The sequence below is a fragment of the Lithobates pipiens genome, unplaced genomic scaffold, assembly GCF_037356315.1.
Source record: "Lithobates pipiens isolate NorthernLeopardFrog02 unplaced genomic scaffold, aLitPip1_a1.2 Scaffold_19, whole genome shotgun sequence".
NCBI lineage: Eukaryota > Metazoa > Chordata > Amphibia > Anura > Ranidae > Lithobates > Lithobates pipiens.
The window spans coordinates 594,588,910-594,596,742 of NW_027507764.1; positions in this window are offsets into that span (position 1 = coordinate 594,588,910).

The window sequence follows — 7,833 nt, forward strand, 5'->3', positions numbered from 1 at the left end:
TTACACTGACCACCAGTGTAAGGGCAATTCTGCACTTACCACCAATGTAATGAAATATTTACACTGAAAACCAATGTGATGGGGGATTTTATATTAACAACCAATACAGGGGGATTTCTACACTGGCCACCAATGTAAAGGGGGATTTACACTCACCACCAATTTAAAGGGGACTTCTACATCGACCACCACATTTTTGTAACCAGATTACTAATATAAAGTGGAGTTTCTTTTTTTTATATCCTTGATATTCAATGATTTTTTTTTATTTTCATTCTTAAATAAACATATACCACATACAAAGGACATCAAAATCCAGAGATACAGCTTCATACATTTTATAAAGATAAATATGAAGAGGAGTTTTTACACTGACCACTAATGTAATGGGGATTTACAGTGACCACTAATGTAATGGGGATTTACAGTGACCACTAATGTAATGGGGATTTGCGCTGACCACTAATGTAATGGGGATTTACAGTGACCACTAATGTAATGGGGATTTACAGTGACCACTAATGTAATGGGGATTTGCTCTGACCACTAATGTAATGGGGATTTACACTGACCACTAATGTAATGAGGATTTACACAGGCCCCCAATGTAATGGGGATTCACACTGACCACTAATGTAATGCGGATTTACACAGGCCACCAATGTAATGGGGATTTACACAGTCCACCAATGTAATGGGGATTTACACTGGCCACCAATGTAAGGGGAACCTTCACACTGGCCACTAGTGTGAATGAAAGGATTGTACACAAAGCTCCAATGTAATGAGAAGATTTACACTGACCACCAATGTAACTGGGACATTTGGCCTGCGTTCACATTTTTGTGTGTCGGGAACGCATGCAAAATTGCATTCTTGACACCACAGAAGCGTGCTGCCCTTTAGCAGATACACAGAAGTGCCATTAATTGTTAATGACCCCTTCATGATTCCGCTGGGATGTGCGTATTCACATCCACCACAATTCAATATTATTTTAAAAAAGGGTTCCACCTCCAATTTGCTTACTCTTGCAGAGCAGGCTTAATGACCACAGTTGTAGGCAAAACTTTTCAGCATACCCCCTTTATCTCCCCAGTGGGCAGCATTCAGCAGAGGTGATGGTGGATGTGACCTCAGGAGGGCATGATATACATATGAATGCATTAGTAAGGCCGCGTACACACGCGCGGACTGTTCGCCCAACTTTGTCCGTCCAACAGTTTCGGCAAACAGTCCGCTCAAACTTAGCATGGACGGACATGGCCACACACGACGGACGAACAGTTTGCTGAAACCGTGCGCGATGACGTGAACGGCACGTACGACGGGACGCAAAATACGACGTCCTATACACTGCATTATAGCTTTCGGCGTGAAAATCCTTTCTGAGCATGCGTGCAACTTTGTTTGACGAACAAGCCTACACACGAGCGGACTGTTCGCTGAAACAAGGTTTCAGCGGACAGTTTTACGGAATTTCCGAAAAACCTTGTCCGTCCAACTGTCCGCTGAAACTGTCCGCTGAAACTGTCCGCTGAAAGCCCACACACGAGCGGACTGTCCGCCCAAACACTGTTCAGCGGACAAAGTTGGACGAACAGTCCGCCCGTGTGTACGCGGCCTAACAGAACTTCACACTGAGATATGGGGACACAGCACAGGACTAAAACTTCAAGGGACAAGGGAATTTACACGGGTTCCCTGCTTCTTTCTGTATGCCGTGTTGTTGATTATATATCTCGGCTGCCTTATTCTGCATGCTGTGCTGTGCATCACATACTTTGGTCTGCTTCTTTCTGTATGCTGTGTTGTACATTGCACACTCTTGACTGCCTTAGTCTGTGTGCTTTCCAATGATCATCAGCTCCACCTAGTGCCCATAATGCGATATTTATACTGATTCTGGTATTTCGTAAAAAAAAAAAAAACCTTATTATGGGCGCTAGATGACAGTCATTGGAAATCACAGCATTAAGAAAAATACAACCAGAGTTCATCAAGGATGGGGGATACTTGTCACATTCCTCCAACAATGTTTCTATAAATTGATACATAGGATTCTTTTTTTCACTTTCTACATTTTATTAATATTTGTATCACATTTCTTTATCACCTTCCCTGAGAAAATGTCAGCTTTTTGCAGCATGTCCTCTGATATAGCTCCTCCTTTTCCTATGCAGCACTTTTCTATTTCCCTTTAAAATATCATTCCACCCACAATGTATACTTGTCCTTGTACTGTGGAGAGCGATTCTCTGCACTGCTGTGCCCATTATGAGGGGTTCTCACCATCCCTGTGCCGAGTTCCCGGGTCTGTACACCAGCTGTGCCCATTATGAGGGGTTCCCACCATCCCTGTGCTGAGTTCCCGGGTCTCTACACCCGCTGTGCCCATTATGAGGGGTTCCCACCATCCCTGTGCTGAGTTCCCGGGTCTGCACACCCGCTGTGCCCATTATGAGGAGTTCCCACCATCCCTGTTCTGAGTTCCCGGGTCTGTACACCCGCTGTGCCCATTATGAGGGGTTCCTACCATCCCTGTGCCGAGTTCCCGGGTCTGTACACCCGCTGTGCCCATTATGAGGGGTTCCTACCATCCCTGTGCTGAGTTCCCGGGTCTGTACACCCGCTGTGCCCATTATGAGGGGTTCCTACCATCCCTGTGTCGAGTTCCCGGGTCTGTACACCCGCTGTGCCCATTATGAGGGGTTCCCACCATCCCTGTGCTGAGTTCCCGGGTCTGTACACCCGCTGTGCCCATTATGAGGGGTTCCCACCATCCCTGTGCTGAGTTCCCGGGTCTGTACGCCCGCTGTGCCCATTATGAGGGGTTCCCACCATTCCTGTGCTGAGTTCCCAGGTCTGTACACCCGCTGTGCCCATTATGAGGGGTTCCCACCATTCATGTGCTGAGTTCCCGGGTCTGTACACCCGCTGTGCCCATTATGAGGGGTTCCCACCATCCCTGTGCCGAGTTCCCAGGTCTGTACACCCGCTGTGCCCATTATGAGGGGTTCCCACCATCCCTGTGCTGAGTTCCCGGGTCTGTACACCCGCTGTGCCCATTATGAGGGGTTAATTTTGTTTTATTGAAAATCTTACAAACAACAACTTATATACAATAAAACCATAATAAATAAATAAAAACATATTTACAAAATAATTGAATATCATTATACAGACCAGAAAGAACAAGAACAAAATAAACAGTGCAAAAACAGATTGCGCATTACATAATCCCTATGGGAGAGCCAGACTAAGGAACATCACCGTCACCATGCATGGAGCCTTTTATCAAAATTGTATTTGATCTGAAAATCTAAGGGAGTGAAAGAAGAATACAAAGAAAGCCGCACACCCCGAGATCAACAGGCAGCAGCTACAGAGCCCTGATATTCCTCCACGCCTTTATCCAGGCCTCCTGCTGCCACCTGTCTTTCTCAAGACCCCGAATCTTCCCAACCTCACCCAGAATGTTCTGCATCACCACTTCCACAGGGAGGATTTTACCCCGTAAGGATACCTGACACCGTGCACTCCACGTGAAATAACGGACTACTAAACTAACTAAAAAAAGTGTTTCCAAATCATAATCCCGACGAGTCTGGAAAGCCCCATACACCCACTCTGCATAACTCATATGGGGGAGGAAGGGTATACTCAGAGCCCTCCCCACCCTCTTGTACACCTCTATATTAAAAGGGCACTGAAGTAGAAAGTGATCCATGGACTCCACCACTCCTCCACACTCCACTCTCGGGCAGCCCCGATCACTCATGGAAAGAAACTTCAAGTTGCCCTTCACATATAGTTTTCCATGAAAGGCAAGCCAAGCCTGATCCCTAAACTTCATTGGGATTCTCTCCAAATTAATCAACCGCAAACCCACCCCCAAAACCAGGCTTGGGCAATCCCTCAAGGCCAGTGGCTCGCAAAAAACAGAGCTCATGATCCGCTTCTCAAGAAGTTTCCTTGGAAGAGATCTGACTTCTCCTGCTGTTACTTGCCACTGCCGAAGCATTTTCAAACACGGGGCAACATAAGCCGGGAGCTTATCATGCTTGACCCTCAGGCTCTTCACTGGCCCACCATTTTCCCAGTCTCGCAGAAAGGGCCTAAACCAGGACTGGAAAATACCAACCCACCCAGGCGGTCTCTCTGCCAACATGTTACCAAGATTGTACTTCACAAACATCAGAGAGAAAAAGACTACAGGGTTGATCATCCCTAGACCACCCTCCCGCCTAGAAAGGTAAGTCACATTCCTTTTGACAAGGTTTATTCTGTTCCCCCATAACAGCTGGAAGAAACAAGTATAGACCCTGGTATAGAGAGAAGCTGGCAAAACGCAAACAAAACTGACATATAGAAAAATCGGAATCAGGTAAGTCTTGATCAGATCAACCTTTTCCCTCAAGGAAAGCTGCCAACCTTTCCAGCTTGCCACCTTGGCATCGGCATTCTCCAGCCTGTTCACCCAATTTGCATGACCATAGTCACCTGGGCCAAATTCAATGCCTAGAACTCTAATTTTTTGCTGGGGCTCCGGGAAGTCATCCGGGAGAACAAAGCTCTCACCTTCCACGCCCATCCAGAAAGCTTCACACTTGTCCTGGTTGACCTTTGAACCTGATGCCTCTGAATACTGCGTTATCACTGAGACCACCTCCTGCGCCTCTCCAGTCCCAGAGACAAAAACAGAAACATCATCAGCATAGGCCACAACTTTCAAAGGAGGCTCACCAGCGATGCCCAAAGGTACTCCACACAATGGCCCATTCTCCAGCCTTCTGATGAAGGGGTCAATTGCAAATGCATATAACAGAGGACTCAATGGGCACCCCTGACGCACACCCGAGCCGACCACAAAGGGTTGCCCGACCCAACCATTAACTAGCGGAAAGCTTTCAGCCCCTTTGTACAAAATCTTAAGCCAATCAATGAAACCCCCCTCCAGGCCATATCTGCCAAGAAGCAGCCATAAGTACTCATGATTAACCCGATCAAAGGCCTTAGCCTGATCCAATGTCAGCAAAAATTTACCCCAACCAGCAGCCCTACAACGCTCCAAGGCCTCCCGGACGGCTAACACTGCTGAGAAAGTGCTTCTACCTTGGACCGAACAGTGCTGGTGGTGGGATAACAAACTGCCTGCCACTGGCGAAAATCGCCAGAAAAAAATCTTTGCCAGTATCTTTCTATCGACATTAAGAAGGCTAATGGGGCGCCAATTCTCAATCATCGAAGGATCTTTACCCTTTGACAGAAGGATCACTGCAGATTGCCTCATGGAGGGAGGGAGAGAACCCTCCTGCAAACAGCTATTAAAAACCTCCGCAAGGTAGGGAGCCAGGATCGTCTTAAAACATTTATAAAACTCAGCTGTCAACCCATCTGGCCCTGGCGTTTTCTTGATGGCCAGTTTATCAATAGCCTGGACTACCTCATCTGCAGTGATTTCATCTGTCAAATTCATCAAAGGAACATTACTCTCCAGTCCTGGTGTAGAGTCCAAAAAACCCAACATCCTTGTCCGATCAAGGTTCCTTCCTCCCAGGAGATCTGCATAGTATGACCTGACCACCTCCAGGATCCCTGACCTAGACTTCGTCAGGGAGCCCGTACTGTCCTTCAGGCCATGGACCGTCTTAACTGCTACGCTCTGTTTACAGTTCTGGTAAGGGTCAGGTGAATGGTATTTCCCGTAATCCCTCTCCTGAACCAAAGAGGCGTGCCGGTCATATTCATGTCTCCTAAGGAGGAGCTTCACCTCAGAGATCGCCCCAGAATCTCCTCCATTCGAAACAAGGCGGTCAAGTTTCCTCCGCAAACGCTGGTAGGTGATATACTTATCTTGCTGCTTCTTTCTTCCTATGGCCTTGAAAAGCCTAACAGTCCGCTGTTTTACAAGCTCCCACCATTCTGACTTGCTGTTGCAAAAGTCTAGGATCGTTACCTGTGCTTGAAAAAAATCCTCAAAGGATTGTCTTACTCTCTCGTCTTCCAGGAGGGCCGAATTCAATCTCCAGATACCCCTCCCCCTAGGTGGCATGTCTGAGGCATTCAGAGTCACAGACAGAATACAGTGGTCAGAAAACTCCACTGCCCGACACACAGGGGCCGAAAAAGCAGAGTCTCCCTTTAAAAAAAACCTATCTATCCTACTCTGACTACTACCTCTCTGAAAAGTGAACCCCGTGCTGTCTGGGCAACGCTTAATGTGCGCATCTACCAGACCTGCTTCCCTAACTATCGCATTGAGAAAAAGGGTGTCATAGCCCAGCTTATCTCTGAAACCTCTCCTGTCTTTAGACCTAGTAATGGTGTTGAAATCACCTCCAAAGATAACCTGCTGGGCCGTAAAAAGAAAAGGCTTAATCTTTGTAAGGAGGCATTTCCTGCCCCACTTTGTCTGGGGACCATAGATGTTAATCAGGCGCAAGTCCTGCCCCCTTACAGAGACGTCCAAGACCATGCATCTCCCAATCTCTACCTCAATTACCCGCCGGCACGTTACCATACCAGAAAAAAGGACTGCAACCCCGCTGTAAGGCTCGGCCGCAAGAGACCAAAATGAGGGACCACGTCTCCACTCCTTCTTTGCCAGATGTATATCGGCCAGACTACTCAGATGGGTCTCTTGTAAAAACAAAATGTCAGCATCAAACTCGCTGAGCAAAAATAAGGCCATATGACGAGCACTTACTGATCTCAAACTGGCAACATTAATGGTTGCCACTTTTAACGGAGTGGGAACTGCCATTAGGGTAATTGAGGCAGACGTTTCTTAGCCTGACTACTCCCTCTGCCTGGAGAACCAGCACGCTTTGTTGCGCCCTGGCACTCATCGTCCATGGAGGACGCTGAACTGAACGAGTCCCAATCATCATCATCGTCCGACAGGACCTTAAACTTATTTTTCAAAGGCAAAACTTCAGGATTGAAGGGAACTGAACCCCTTTTTTTCCTTATTTTGCCCCTCCTCCTCCTATCCTCCAACCACTCCATATCATCTTTGGATAAACCACAACCAGCCTCCCCACACCTATCCTCCCCTTCAACCCCCTCCCCCCCACTCTCCCTTCCCTTATCTACCACCAGGCCAGCCTCCCCACTATTTTCCCCACTCCTCTGGCCCCCACGATCTGCAATAGGAACCCTGCAGCGTCGGGGGAGGGGGACTGGCACCACACCTGATGCACCAGCCTCAGCACCTCTTGCTGCCTCTGCAATTTTAGAAGACACAGAAGGATAAGACACAGAAGGATTGGACACATTCTTGGCAACTGAAACTTTACATACAGGCTGGGAGGACACAGGCACATTGGGTACTGGCACAGACTGGGGAGACACAGACCCATTGGGTATGGGCACAGACTGGGGAGACACAGACCCATTGGGTATGGGCACAGACTGGGGAGACACAGACCCATTGGGTATGGGCACAGACTGGAGAGACACATTGGGTATTGGCACAGACTGGGGAGACACATTGGGTATTGGCACAGACTGGGGAGACACATTGGGTATTGGCACAGACTGGGGAGACACATTGGGTATTGGCACAGACTCAGATGGGATCACAGGCCCTCCAGCTGATGAGCTCTGCGCATCCTCCATGTCCGGACGGAAAAACTCCCTCATGAGCTCAGGCTTATTGTGCATTGCCTCAGGACACTGACTATAAGGATGTCCCACTGCATTGCACAGATTACACCTTATAATATTACAATCCTTTGCCAAATGTCCTATACCCTGACACAGGGAGCACTTCATTACTGGACAGGAGGATGCAAGATGCCCTTTATCTCCACATTTATTGCAGAGCTT